This window comes from Falco punctatus (assembly GCF_963210335.1).
Source record: "Falco punctatus genome assembly, chromosome: 16".
NCBI classification, from domain to species: domain Eukaryota; kingdom Metazoa; phylum Chordata; class Aves; order Falconiformes; family Falconidae; genus Falco; species Falco punctatus.
Genome location: NC_137596.1, coordinates 2,692,946 through 2,707,554, shown reverse-complemented (window position 1 = coordinate 2,707,554; position 14,609 = coordinate 2,692,946). Strand labels below are relative to the sequence as shown.

Here is a 14,609-nt window from a genome sequence, read left to right as displayed (position 1 = left end):
CGCAGGAGGGAAGGAGATGGGTCTGAACCCCAGAGTGTATGGAAGCATTAACATGTCCTAAATATTGAAGCCCTGGGTGTCCGTGGAGGCTGGATGTGTCACTGTTTGTGGACAGATCTGTGTCTGGTTCGGTTCCGCCCAGCTTCTGCCATCCCGCCGTGCCCTCCCACGGCATCAGCGCAGCCTTTCCCTCCCCGGGGCTGAGCATCCTTTCCACCCAGCCTGATTCCAGGCTCCGCCTGGAGAGAAACGGGCTGGGGCTCTGGGATGGAGTCCCTGCTGGTTTGGGGAAAAACGGCTTGTTTAGAGAAGCCGGCTGTGCCTCCACTTCAAACATCTTCTCTGCTCGAACGCCCCTTCTGCCGCCTGCCGCGGTTCAAAGCGGGTTCAGTGATGCTTCCTGCCAGGAAAACGTCCTATTAGAGCATGGCACTGAGTCGCGGTTATGTATTCATGCCACCCATTAGCAGCCTAGCAAGGCAGTTGCTGCCTCAGAATTGCTTGGATTTATGGAGACACTTAATCTGGATCGTGCAAGTGGTTTTTACATCTGCAGCAGCACAGGCTGAGCATGAATCTTGCTCAGCCTCAAGGATAAATCGGAGCCAGTTCTTATCCCTGTAAAAAGTGACCTTTCTCCTCTACCACATGCTAACAGCCTCTGTGCTGCTGGAGAAGCTCTAACTTCACTCTGTTCTCTGGCCCGACAGTGAAAAGGGTCTGTCCTTTGGGACAAGCCTTGTAACGTGTTACCTGTTTTAGCTCCAGCAGCGTTGGCTCTGCTCAACCTGCTTTTGCACACAGTGGAGCTCAACAGCCCGTAAACAACTTTTAACATCTTCTTGAGCATCCCAGCACCTTCTTACAGCTTGCCCTCTGAGGCGTTGCATCAGTCTGCGACCTGGGAATGGGATTTCTGCAAAGCTTTGCTCCACGGTACAGGATCCCTGGTCCAAAGTCTACTGGGATCCACTGTCGTGGTAGATGTGCTATTAGCTGGTCTCCAAAGCTCCCTGCAGGATGTGGTCCGAGCTTTGCGTCGCAAACTCTACTGTCATCGCTGGGTCTTGGCAGCTCTGTGATAAAGAAGCTCCAAACATTGTCATTCGTGTCTCCCCGCAAAGACACAATCACAATTGATTAGGGAATATCTCCCGTATAAGCTGCATTGAGCCTTTTGTTCTTTATCTGACAAAGGCAGGAAAGAGGTGAGTGGATGGAGCAAGCTCCGGAGAAGTTGTTAGACACGTTGTTATCAGCAGAGGTCTCATTGATATTGCTGTGACGCTTTGTGTGTCTGTCAGCTAAACAAGGCAGGGATGTGCGTGAAACCTGAGGAAAAACCATCGCACCGAGCTTGTCTCTTCATCTGGCATCAAGGGGAGATTTTGCCTGGGTTGGGTCAGCTGGAAAACTGGGTGAAACGCAGGACCTGGCTGGAGAGACGTACGCTGCCGGGATGGAGTCCTGGCTGATGGGTCAGGCACGTTTACAAGGATGCTGCGGAGGGCAGGACCCCGTGAGAGGCGACATCTCCCCAGCTTACCTCTCTCTGCTCCTTTGGATACGGGGAGCAGAGTTCCCCCCTGGATGCTCCAGTTGTCTGCAGCGGTTGCGGCGTGGCTGAGCAGCTCTGCTGGTCATAAATCTGATGCAAAGCTTGCGAGTTTTATGGGAACGGTGTTGTTGTAGCCGTTAATGGTCTAAGGGTATAATTTTATCTATTGATTTGAGTAGCGGTCCCCTGTGGAAAGCTATTGCTGTGTGGTCTTAAATAAATGAATACAATACTTCCTCGCTCCCCATACTGGCGTAAGATAATTCAGGAGCTGCTTCTCTTGCTGTTCAGCCTGCAGGCGTGAATGGGAGGACCTGGGATGCTGTGGATTCTGTGTACCATCCCTTTGCAGGGGCTCGAGAGCCTGCTAAAGACACTTCAGGAATCTTAGGCTTTAATAAACGTGGGCCAATATCTAGGGTAGGATTTAGAATATCTTGGCTACTTGTATTCTGTTGCCTTTGCGCTCCCCTTTAGGTCCTTGAGGGCATTTGGAATGGGATGTGCACCCAAGGAACACGGCAGGCTGTTGGGAAAAACTTCTCCTGCGAGGCGCACATGAAAAAGGGCGGCGATAAGGTCACGTACGTCGCCTTACCCCGCTGGCTGGCCGTCTTTTTGGCATTGCTGTCTCTGCTGGGAGTGGGCAGGTTTGGTTTTGGAGTGTATCAGGAGGCAGGGAGAGTGTGATTTGAGGGAGATGCAAGGCTTCTCCCTGAAGATGGTGACTCTGGCTTTCTCATCTCTGCGCTGCCTCCAGGCTACCCTCGGAGTTTACCTTTGAGCGTGTGTGTCTGTTGAGAATTCTCCCCTCTGCAGAGCTGTTGCTGCAGCCCCGGGGTGTGCTGTTCAGCTTTTCTCCCTCTGTGTCCATGGGGACTCTGCCAGAGAGGTTGCTGGCAGGCGGTATTTCACGAGCAGCGCAGGTCACGCTGGTGACATGGTGTCCACCAGAGCAGAACCTGGATGCGCAGGTCCGGCTGTGCCATTAAGTCAGGTTCTGATGATGCAATAAATCCTCCTGGCATGGACACGATAGCACGTTTGCGTGGAAGCTTCCAGCTTCTTCAGGTAGATGGAAGCCGTTGCTTTCCAGAAAACGATCCGCACTTTGATTCGGGAAGGGGGCTCAAGGCTGGAGGAGGGACGAGCCCTCCTGCCCTTTCCGGGGGGAGTCCTGGGGGTGCAGGCACTGCAGCACAGTTGCGCACAGTTGCACACAAAGCACTGCATGCCTCATAGAGAAGCCTGCCCGTGCTGCAAGGAAACGCGGGGTCCATTCCTGCCTGCTCAGCATCCCGAACCTCCCTCTCCTGGAGGCAGGCAGGCAGGCATGCTTTCCGCAGGTCGGAGCTTCACGAACCGGAGCAGTGAAGCAGTACCAAGTTACTGTCGCTTAGAATATCAATTAAAACCGCCACAGCCCTGTAAGTCCCACCCCGAGACGCACGCTCTGTATCGATAAACAGCCACGCTGGCCATTAAAACAGCTCTGGAGCCAGCAGAAGTAAATCTGATGTAAATGTGAGTAGAAGCTTGCCACGGCTGGAGTAGTTCCAACTAGAGCCCGGCTGTGGGGTGGGAGCTGAGTAAAATCGTTGTGAAGATGAAATTCTGGTGTTTGCAGGAACAAGAGAGCCCGTGGCTTTGGTATGCCGTGAAAAGGCTTAAATAAATACTTTTGAAGCTCTATTCCCCACTGGTTGCCCCCTGTGTCAATAGGTCACGTAATGTCATCTCTGCTCTGCAGCCCCAGCCGGTACGGCGAAGCTCCTGTCTTACGGGAGTGGCACAGGACAGCTGGATTTTACAGCTGTAACGGCAAATCAGAAGAAATTGTGTGTTTCGGGCCAACAAAACGAATCTGTGCCCGTTTCTCCATGAAGTGGGACTTTGTTGGGTTTGACTGGAAGACACAGCAAAACACCCAGTGAGGCGCCTTGCTTTGGGGGTGGGCTGGCTTTTTTCAAAACCTTTCTGAAAATCCATTTTTATCGTAAGGAAATAACAAAATATTATCACGAAGCATATCGAGCTGAGTCCTCCGAGCCCTGTTCCTTTTTTTTTTTTTTCCCCCAAAAAAAAGTTATTTGCTGTATCTGGCCAAACCCTGCCATCTGTACTCACTCTGTAAGACTGAAGTCGGTGAGCAGCCTTGGGGTTCGGCTTGATGAGGGCAGAAGGAGCAGGCACGGTCAGAAACCCGCAGGATGGGTAGGGAGCGAGTGCGAGAGGCACTGCGAGCCGAATTCCCCTCGGCCAGGCAGCCAAGGCGACGGTTATTTAGTACCTGGGGCTGCTACCGCGACCCTTCACCAAGCAACGACTTAAACCGCAAACCTTAATAATTACCTCTCGTGCAGCAGCAATTTCGGGGCCTTTCCATATATACATACGCTTTTATGCCCAGTGTTTGCTCCTATAGGTATTTACTCACTCTATAAATGTATTAATGGGGCTGATCTTGAAATACATTCAAACATTCAAAGATCTGAGATGGAGATTTTTTTTTTTTTTTTTTTTTTTTCTTTTCCCGCTGTAACAAAGATGAAGCTTCTATATAGACGGGTGAAAGAGAAGGGAAGCAAAATGTTCAGTGACTAATGATCTTCATCAATATTCATGAGAGACGGTATGCATTTTGAGATTTTAAAATAAAGGAAGGAAGAAAGAGAGAAAGGAATTGACTTCTTTAGAAGCTAAATGAAATATTTAGGTTGACCTGGAGATAAGTATGCCAGGCCTTTGTTGCCATCAGCTTAGACCAGCGTTCAATCGAGGAGCTTTCAAAGGGAGACGGGGGGGGGAGCCGAGCTGATGGTGGAAGTTTCTGGAGGCGGCGTGGCAGGGCGCTACGGGGCTCTTGGCTCACGTGGCAGCAGAAGGCTCGAGCGGAGGGTGAAATCCATGTTGTGCTGGACAAACAGGAAGGAATCCCTATCCCGGGAATCAAACCTCTTAACACCTGCACTGCAGCGCGGGGTGCTCGGTGGCATCGCCGCAAACCAAGCGCGCCTGCGCCGATTTCATTTATACACCCCAGTGACAAGGGCGTGCACTCCCAGTTACAATGGTTGGTTTGTAATTTGCATATAATTGTCATATCTGCTGCGTCAGCCTCTTCTGTTACTACGGTTGCGCAGGGGAAGGGTCTTCACCTGGGCAAGGGTCTTCTTGACCCGTGGGTGGGTTTTTTGGTATTATAATGAGGGTAGTTCACTTTGGGACACCTTAAAAGTAAGTTTAATTGCCAAGTTGGACGGCTGTACATCTGATTTTCCCAGTTGTCCAGTAACTCATCCTGTGTGCAGTAGAACCTCGGTGCTCTGGTTATGGTCTAGAGAGTAAGGACTAAGGGTATTATGGTCTGTGGAGCAGGGACCTTCAAGTAACACAGTCTCAAGCAGCACAGCAGCTCATACATCATAGGTTAATAGGTGCTAACGTCATTCTAACGTGGAGGCGAACTCTTTAAAATCCAGATGCTCCTATAGCTGACTGTTCCACAAACACAAAATATAGAAAGATTCAGTAAAACTCTCAGACAATCTGCAAGGCTAAGCCAACCGAAGGCGGGGTATGGAGGAGCAGCAAGGAGGGCTGCCCACCGCGGCGAGGCTGGGGTCAGGCTTGGGTGTCCCGCCTGAGTACTGGTTTGTACTGGCCTCAAAGGAGCCCGTGGCTTGGCCGTTCCCGGCTGCGAGGCTGCCCAGTTTGGGATGGGCAGTGCTAAAGCGATGGCTCGGAGGGCGGCAATGGGGGCAGGGGCACCGCAGGGCTGAGCCGTCTGGGGACAGCTGGCCCCTGCGCCGGCAAGCGGCTCCGTCTACGAGCATCTGTTGCTCGCGGGGCTGCCCATTTCTTCTTGCAGAAGGCCTCTTTATCTATCGTGCTCTTCCGGGAGGGTTTCCTTCTTCCTCTCCCTTCCTGCCTCTGTTTCCCTCCCTGCCCCTCTCTTTGCTGCAGCAGAAGATGCCCCCCAGTGTACCTGGTTTGAAGGTGACGTTTTAACCCCCTCCCCAACGCTCAGCTATAGGTGGGGGAACCTTGATCCTTCCCCGTGTCGGTCTTTGGTGAGTGGGGTGAGGAGGGGAAGGAAAGCCCCCGCAGATGAAATACCTGCCACACGGTTTGTCAGAAGGCTGTAGCTCCGGGTGCGCAGCGCTGACAGCGGAGGATGGAACACCAGGATCTTAATGACCGGATTTAATTGCTGAGAGAGCACATCAGGCCTGGAAGAAAGGCTTCCCCCCAGCCTCCTGCGCATCTCCTCTCCTAAATCTTTTTCCTTTCTTCTTCTTCTGCAGGTTACCCTTGTCTGTCTCCTCTTCCAAGGCTGCTCCTTTTCATTCCCGTGCCATCCCTTCCCTCCTCCGAGTGACAGCTGTCCCACCCCCACCAAGGTCGTTTGCCCTTGAGACCATCTTTGATCTGTGCCCTGATAGAAGGGCCGAGTATTGACTTTGGCTTTGGCTTCATTAAGAGGCAGCCTCATTTGTCAACTTGTTTGTTTCGATAGCTGCTTGGAAGACGTCGGGCCCCGCCACCCCTCCTTGCCGAGCCGCCGCATTATTCCAGAATTAACTCCCTTTCCAAGGGTTTGCAAGCAAGGTCGTTGCAGGTGGCCCTGCACAGTCCTCTCCTTCTCATTAATTGATGTCACAGAGGTTTTAAGCAAGGTTATAGCCAGTCGGTTGGGGGACAGGAGGCTTCTGCCGAGGCTCTGGGTGCTGCACGGAGCGGTGTGCGGGTGCATTAATCTGCAGTGCTCCCAGCTGGAATGCACAGAGATCCTATCTGCTCCTAGGGAGCTGGGGGATGGGGTCTCGGGGGGGCTCAGACGGGATCTCAGACAAGCTTTTGCAGCGAGATCCTTGCAGGAGGTTCTCTAGGGCTGGTTGCATAAGGATTGCATATAATGAAGATTAATTTCTCTTGTCAGTTGTCATCAGGTAACGTGTCTGCCAATAATAGCTTCTGGTTTTAATCCAGATGGTCAGATGAGGTTAATCAAATAAGTTACCCGGGCTTTTTTTGCTTTTCCTGTTGGTTGGCGAATGATGCGTTGACAGGTGTTTGCTTGTAGTGTTTGACCTCTCTAGGAATTACTTCCCTGTGCTGCACATCCCCAGGGCGACTGTCCTGGAGAGCCTCTTTCGCGAAAATCACGTGAAATGGTGGAAATTCTAGGCACTGGCATTCCCAGGGTTGCTGAGGGGTTTGGAAGGGGGTGGCACAACAGCCCCGGGGGGCAGGCAGGTTGGTGGCGGTGCAGGAGGGGTATCTTTGCATGGGTTTAGAGCAAAAGGCAGAAGCTGTACCGCTGAGGACGGATGGCTGCAGCACAGGTTATCGCCAGACCTGCCTGACCTTGTGCAGGAGAAGCAGGTGAAGGCAAAAAGCCAAACTTCACTGAACAGACAGCTGGGGTCCAGCTTCCTGGAGACCACAAAACCTCGCTGCCCTGCTGTGGAAGGGGCTAGTGATGCTATTTCGTTATTCCTGAGAAATCCAGGGGGGTGTTGCTGAGCTTTGATGGCCAAGAGGTGTGGAAGCATCAGCCCAGCCGTACAGTGCCCACATGAAGGGAGGGAGCCCAAAAACCAGAGGTGCTGAAGCTGGGCGGCGATGCAAGGGTTAAAGCTGCTTTTGGTGCTGTACCTCCTGATGGGGAGGAGGGAGCTGAGGGAAAGATGTTCCTGGCTGTTGCCACAGGCATTTTGCTTCAGCAGATCCCGAGGTAATAAGGCATCAGTAATTGCGCAGCATCGTGCGTGGTGCTGGTCCCCGCAGCCGGGAGAGCGGGGAGAAAACTAACTGTGGTGGCAGGAATGGCCCAGGGATTAGAGAGCAGGTTGTAAGAGGAGAGACTGAAGGAGGTAAATTTATATAGTCTGGAGGAGGCTCAAGGGGAGACACGACCAGAGTCTATAAATACACGCAGCAATAGAAACCAAGGGAGGAAATTATTCAGGAGAAGGGAGGACAAGGAGCAGTGCCTGAAGCAAAGGCAAGAAAAGTTTATGCTGGGCCTCGTGTGGAAGGAGAATGGCCTTTCGGCATCAGGCATCGGGCTGAAATGGGGTACCACAGCTGCCCTCCCCATCCCCTTCTGAAACCTCAGAAAAGCCGGATTCTCTCCCAACCAGCTAGGCTTCATTTTGCAGCCGCCCCACCTCGTTTCTTCCCTGCCAGCTGTTTCACGCCGGCATCCTGCGCCGAGCCACCCCAGCATCCCTTAGAAGGTTTAATAAAACAGATTGAGATGCATTTGGGCTCGTGACTTGACAACTAGTTCCCCTTGGACAAGAACATTCGCCTTCACGGGGTGACAATGCTTTGAGTCCATAGCCTTAGGCGCCGTGGCTCATTGCTAGTCATCTCTCCGATGAATAATACACAGCCCTGAATATCTGTCTGCATACATCTTCCTTTCCTATAGGGTAATTTAATGTTATCTTTGGGCCTCCTGCTCCTGAGATGAAGAGATTACTTCAAACCTGCAGCCCACAACCACAGCCATTGGTTTAAAACGTCATTAAGTTTCATTATAACAAATAAACACTGCAATGACATTTATAAGTTACCAGAGAGCACAGAAACACAAATATGAAGCAGATAAACTGCATTTGATCCAAATAATTACTGCAGGCAATATCGAGCTTAGGCTGAGCTGGCAGCCGGGTGCCGAGTAATTTATAGGAGTCCGTAAGGCGCTGTGTTGCACATTGCTGCTTAAAAATTATGATGATGGTTATGTGTCTTTCTCTCTAAAGCCTTAAACAGGTTATGTTCCTGCCTCGTTGAAGGCAGGAGGCTTTTCCTCAGCTCAGAAATGGAGGTGGCACAGGCTGAATGTGCAGCTGTTACTAAGTGGGGGGGAGGGGGGGGCCTTTTCTGTCCCCATTCCTGGGGATTTTAGCCTGAGAAGGGACCTGCATTTGAGCTTTGCTGTGGTTGATGCTGCAGAAGAACCCCACCACCACCCCCGGGGGGTTCGATCCTCAGCTGTGGGCTCAAGGTTTCAAGAAGGGGGTTCCTGGGAGAGCGATTTGTGCTGCAAGAGAGTGAAATGCTGTGAAAATTAAGGTCCTTAATTTGACTCCCAGCTTTATGCTGCCTGCTCTTAACCCTGGGCGAGGAATCCGTTGCCACCACACGAAGTGGAAATGCGTCTCCCCCAAAAACCTGTCTGAGAAGGGGTTTTGTTGCTGTGCTGGTTGTGTGACCTCTCACAGAGCTTTGCCTTGTGCAGGGCCAGGGGTTTGGCTGCTCCAGGGTGAGAGCGCATCATCTCCGAAGCGAGCCACGTGGAGCTCGTCATGGGATGGAGAGATTCCTCTGTCCTGCAGGCATGGAGGCTCAACCCAGGAGGGGGGTCAGAAACAGCTGCGTTTATTGATGAGCATCTCTCATTACCTGCTAATTAACTCAGCAGGCTGGAAATGTGCTCATCTCGACTTGGACTGGGGTTTTGCAAGCCATTGACTCCTCAGTGGGGACCGTTGAGAAGGAGCCAGGAACAAAACAAACAGCAAAGGCTGGTGGTTAAATACATTTGAGTCCCCTTCTGACGCGGTCCCCGCTTCAAGAACATCGCAGAGAAGCTGCTGGGTCTGTTAGGAGCGGTGAGACACAGCCTGTAGCTTCTCCCAGGGGTGCAGCTGGGCTGATAAAGCAGTTGCCAGGCTAGAAATATTGACTGAATTAATGTGTCTTCTCGTTTTTCATGGCTTTTGGCTTTCTTGGGTAAAAGCCAGTCAAAAAAAGTAGGAGGCAGTTGTTGGAGGCAACGGTGGAGGTCACTGGCCTCCCCCATGATGGCTGAGCAAAGAAATGCACTTTGTAGGCACGTGTACAGACGCCGTAGCAGCAATGGGTTTCAGGGGAGGGCAGCTTTTATTAGGCCAACAAGCGCGGGTAGAAAATTATCTGAGTCCTCAGGTAACGAGGATGGACGTGTGTGTGAAACGTTTCCTACTCAACCGATGATCTGCTCCGTCTGTTCATCTCCGCGTCTCTTATCTCCTGTCTTTTCCCTGCCACTTTGTTTTTGTGCGTACGGTATATGCTTAACTTTAGGCTGTTCTTCAGAATAATTTGCTTTAAGTCTAAATATGAATCTTGCATGTTAAAAAAAAAAAAAAAAAAAAAGAGGAAGGGGGAAGTGCGTGTATTTACAATCATTTCTGCTTGGAAAAATCCAGATAAACAATAATTACAGCAGAAACCTGCTAATTCTCATTCCACTTCATCTTCAGACCTGATCATCCACACAACATAACCTGAAGCAATCTTACCCTGCTCCCCAACTCGGCCAAACAGCAGGGAGCCGGAGCAAGTCCTCAGCCTCGGCGCAGCCGTAACATCACGTCGCTGATGGACCCCCAGAAGCCACACGGTCAATGTTTTGTGCCGTCAGCGGCCTCTCGGTGGTTCAGGGCAATAGTAAGGTTTCTTCTTGCATTTTCCTACCTGGCTACGTGCAGATTGGTACCCCCCGAGGCGTTTCTCTTGCAGGGGAGGGGTCTGTCGGAGGGCACCTGGCGTGGTGGCAATTGAAGCGCCTGCAAAGTTGGAGACAAAAGTCCTGTAGAGAGACTTTAACCGCTCTGCGTGAGTCCCCCAATCTATACGGTGGGCAGAATGCACCACCGACCTGTAGTGAGACTACTTACGCTCAAAACTGTTTTGAGAAGGAGCAGAATCTTTCAGTAGCTTTTAGTATTAAATAGCTGCGTTTTCTGCTCTGAAATGAATCTTCATTTTGATTTCTCTCCGCGCCTCAAAGCGTGCGATAACGGATTTTGAAAAACGAGGATAGAAGCGAAACGTGGTGCGACCCCAAGGCGAGCTCTTTGGTCTAATTTTCCACCCTGCGGACTCCACAACTTCCAGTTGCCACTTGTCTGGGAGCAGAGCCAGGCTTTGAAATCTCCAAATCGTTTGTGAAATGGATTATCCACCCTTCTCGTTTTCCGACGGACGAGTGTCCTGTGTGCCCTCTAACTCACTGAGACGGAGAGGGCTGGATTTCAAAAGAGCAGCCCCGATCTGGGAACAAAGGGTGGGTTAAAGGGATGCACCCGGATTGAATGTAATCCAGGGCTGCCAGGGATCACCTGAGAGATTTCAGAAGGTCATGATGGATAAAATCCTTCATAAAATCTCCTTATCTGGGAGACTTTGCGGGGGGCAGACTGCTGCCTGCTAGTTTGAGCATCAGCTGTTATTTCAGAAGGAAAAGTTCCTTTCTCCTCCTTTGCGGATTAAAGGGGGTGGGTTTAGGTCCCAGGGGTTTCTCTGCAAGACTCCTGCAGCCAAGGACCTGCCGACCCCTTTCTGAGCACTGTTTGTCAGCTACAAATAGTTAGCATCGGAAAAGCATCTGTCGTTGCCACGGAGAAAGCTGGCTTGGCTGGAGTTACCGAAGCATCTCCTCTTCTCCTCCCGGCTCCCTCGTGAGCCCGTCAGTCTGGCTGCTGTGGAGCCGTGCCAGGACAGCTACGCCTTGACAGAAGAGCAAATGGTAATTTATTATTCTGTGACAGGTTCCTCAGGAATGCTGATAACAAAATATTTCTTAGAGTCATTGGCAATTTTCAACGGGAGCTGGGGCCTCCAGGTGGATCAATGTGAGGAAATCTATTCCCCTCTGCTCAGGAGAGCGAAGCATCTCCTGTCTCAAGCAGGGGATGCTGATCAGCACCGTGCCCAGGTTTCCCAGTGCCTTTGAAATCGCCTGTCACGCTGTTGCTCTGGTTTCTAGCAAGAACAGGCATCACCCCCGTACCGCAAGCTGCCTTGGCAGGATGCTCGGAGCTTCTCGCTTGCCCTGGCACCGGTGGTGGGGTAGCTGCAGCGCCCAGGCTCCGGGACGGGGCAGCAGCCCTTGCCCTTGCAGGCACCTCTTGTGTCTGCCGTTAGCTTTGGGAACACAGCGAGCTCTGCCTCCTGTGACCCCTCAGTTCTGCTGCTGCCCCCCCACGAAGCCTCGCCTGCTTCTCTGCCGCAGGAGCAAAGCCCTGGTGTGCCAGCCCTTGTGGCAAAACGCCACCGTGTTCAGCCCCCTGCTCCTCTCTGGCTCAGGATGTCCTGTGTGCCCCAGACCTCATCTACTTGGGTTGGGTTTTTTTTTCCCCCTGCTCTGTCATCTTGTCTGATAGAAGATAACGCTGCTTCTGACGAATGCAGCTTTACCCGGGCAGGCGGTACAGGCGAGGTTGTTAAAGCAGAACAACCAGGAGCCATCCGTCCAGTCTGAATATTCAGCGCGGTCCAGTCTGCAAGGTCACTGGAAAGCTGCTGGTGGGGGACAAATAATTTTGGATGCCTTGATGCGGTACGTTAGTTTGTTTTCTATCAGTGCAGCTACCAAGAACAGGCGTTGAACCTCGCAAGAGGTAATTCTCAAAGCTGGTGCTGCGAGAAAGTTGCTAATAAATATCCCACGGTAAGTATACGCTTACACCTTTCCCAGTCGGTAGCTAATAACGGAGCAGACGATGACATTTAAGCCCTTTCTGCATGGCTGATCAAACTACTCACAGTGACTTTGAAAGCAGTGCTGGGATTTCATGTGGGTATCAAAGCGAGTGGAATGCTCGATAGTTCAGATCTCTCGCCTGTGTGACTAATAGACAAAAAAAGATTTCTAAAAGGTCTAATATCTTATTCAAAATTTCCCTGTCTCCCGTTTGAAGCTACTTAGTGGACACAGTGGGATGCTGATCTTTCTTCTCTAAGCGGCATTAGGAAAATAGCTGACATCACCGCGGGATGAGCAGAGGCTGCGCCGGCTTGCTCGGAGCTGGTGCGTGGCCGGGAGGCAAAGGGTTACCCAGCGGCCAAGCTGAAGAGCCCAGCACCACCTCTGCACCTTAAACTCGGCCCTGGCTGTGGGCATGGCTTTTCCTGGGGTGGTCCCAGCACCCCGCATCATTGTGGCTTTGGTTCCACCTTGGTGCGGCTCCTCCTTCCCCTCTTAGCTGCGTGGCTGGCTGGAGACCAGCTCCAGGACTGCCAGCTTTGCCTGTTGGGATGCTTCAAGGGAAAAGTGGATCCCACCTCCCTCAGTGTCTGTGGGTGAGGAAGGCGTGAGCTCAGCTCCCTGCTTTGTGCTAGGAGAAGGGACACATCCAGTGCCAGCTCACAGCTCACACGGCTGGGTGGTCACGGAGAAGCCGGCTGCCGCTTGCCTTTCCGTACAGCTGATTCATTCCTGGACTGAAGGGTGTTGTGCTTTTTTTTTTCTTTTTTCTTTTTTTTCTTTCTTTCCAATTGAATAATTCAGCAACCTCAAGCATACAGAAGCCACATGAGCCAGACTTACGTAGTCAAACTAAAAAAGGCCAAACTGACATTTTTGTTCAAACAGATTATTTTTTTTTCTTCGCTCCCCCAAGGAAACAAAATAAAATAATAGAAAGCTTATGCAAGGGATGAACTCAAACTACCTTTCTTTTCCCTTCCATGAGGCGGAGAGTAAGCACACAACATGGCTGTGGCCACCACCAAGTGGCTTTCCCTTAGGGATGCTGCTCCGTGTTTCCTTACTGTGGACAACATTGCTGGTGCAATTCATCTGCCCCTGTCTGGGGATGATCCTTTTGCTTCTCCGAAGGTGCAGGATAAGCTCGCCTTTGTCCTTCTCTGGGGAAGTCCTCGCTGTGCCACTTGGCCATCCCTTTCTGCTCCACTGCTGTGCTCAACCAAGAGCTTGCACACCGCCTCAGGGCTGGGCTGGTGGCATCTCTCACTGGGAGGTAACTGGGAGGAAGGTGATGGGCGGCTGTTCCATCCCCACGGCTCTTCCCCGCTCTCCCTCTTTCGTGCCGCGCTTCCCCATGACTGACAATTCTAGAGAGCTTTGTAAATAATGTAACGCTTTTGTCTGCTTGCTTTTCCTAATCATCTAAAAATCGATGCGGGCGTGTGTTTTGAACCGTGATGGGCCGTATGCAGGGAGCTCCTTGTCCTCGGCGGGGAGGAGAGGACCCATCTGAAGGAGTGCGGAGAGGTAGCCCATTTGTCACGGGATCGATAGCAGGAGCTGTGCGGGGTGGTGCGGAGACAAGCCTGGGTCTGTCGGGAAACCGTGGGCATGCAGCCCCCCCTCCCCCCCCTTCCCCAGTCCTCTCCATGGCCAAGAGGTGGCTCCATCCCCAGGCATCGCGTCGTGGGAAGCCAGCGCCGAGCTGGGCTGCGATGCTGTGACTTTACATCCCTGGTGATCACTGAAGTGGTGACTTTACAACACGCAGTGGTGGGATCTGCTTGGGCTGAAGAGGGACCCTTCCAGGATAGCGCCTTGGCTTAGGCTGTCACACAGCAGCCCCTTGATCATCCTCCCAGCACATCATCCCGGCTCCCAGTCGAGGGAAGAATTAGTTCTCCACATTGAGGGACCAGGAGAATGTCCCACTGCTCTTAATCACTGAGCCTTTCATTTCCGAACAGTAATATTTTTACGAGGAGCTTCATAGTCCTCCTTTGCCACTTCTCTCCGCAACAAAAAGGACTAATTCTTTTCAGAACACAATGGAAATTCAAAGCACCACTTACATAAAAGGAGCCACGGTGTCTCCATTTCTAATGAGTCATTGTTCCCTCTGTAAGTCCCTTGCTTCTTACTACAATACTCACTTCTCTCGGGTAATGAAAATTTAACTATCTGCTGTTCCCGGTTGCCTCTTCTCTTCTTGCAGCGAGTTGTCTGCAGGCAGGCTGGTTTTGACGCAGGAGGCTGCCAGCTGAAATAATTCAGACAAGAACTCAGGCAAACAGATTTCAAGTCTTCGGAGAGCTTAGAAAGCCGGTCACCAGCATCGCTTTGGCGATGGGAAGGAGCGGCGAGGTCCTGCCGCGGCGCGGATGCCCTGCGTGACCTTGGCGATGTTGGCATGTCGATGCCTCCTACTCGTTTCTGGGGTGGTGAAATGGGATTTGTGGTCCTGCTAACCATCCATGGGGTGGTGAGGCTTCTCCGAAAAGGGATGCTCCGGCCCTGGTGCCGTGATTTCCCTTGGAACACCGCAAACATCGCAAAACT

The 14,609-nt window shown here is 51.9% G+C and overlaps 1 protein-coding gene across 8 annotated transcripts in view; it reads left to right on the top strand.

Moving 5' to 3' along the window:
* KIRREL3 (kirre like nephrin family adhesion molecule 3) overlaps positions 1-14,609 on the top strand; it is a 340,228-nt gene that overhangs the window by 221,788 nt on the left and 103,831 nt on the right. The gene's annotated exons all lie outside the window — the stretch shown is intronic.